Here is a 274-nt window from a genome sequence, read left to right as displayed (position 1 = left end):
GCTAACTAAAAGAACTCCAATGGCCAAAGCTGGAACAATTTGAACAACCAAATAAAGTAGTATCCAGTCGCATAAAATATGAAATAAATGTCTTTAAGTCCATACCGACAAATGACAGAATATGAATGAAGAGAGAAATCTCCCATGCAGAATTCCAAATAAGGTATTCAGATACCCTTAAACTTGAGCTGCTACATTTGGACTTTCTTCCAAAGGGTACAGCAAAGAAGGAGAGAAGGGGAGGGACCAGCAAGTGGCCTGGTAGTTAAGATGC

This window comes from Tupaia chinensis, unplaced genomic scaffold (assembly GCF_000334495.1).
Source record: "Tupaia chinensis unplaced genomic scaffold, TupChi_1.0 Scaffold145082_1, whole genome shotgun sequence".
In the NCBI taxonomy this organism is placed as follows: Eukaryota; Metazoa; Chordata; class Mammalia; order Scandentia; family Tupaiidae; genus Tupaia; species Tupaia belangeri.
Note: the sequence above shows the minus strand (reverse complement) of the source record.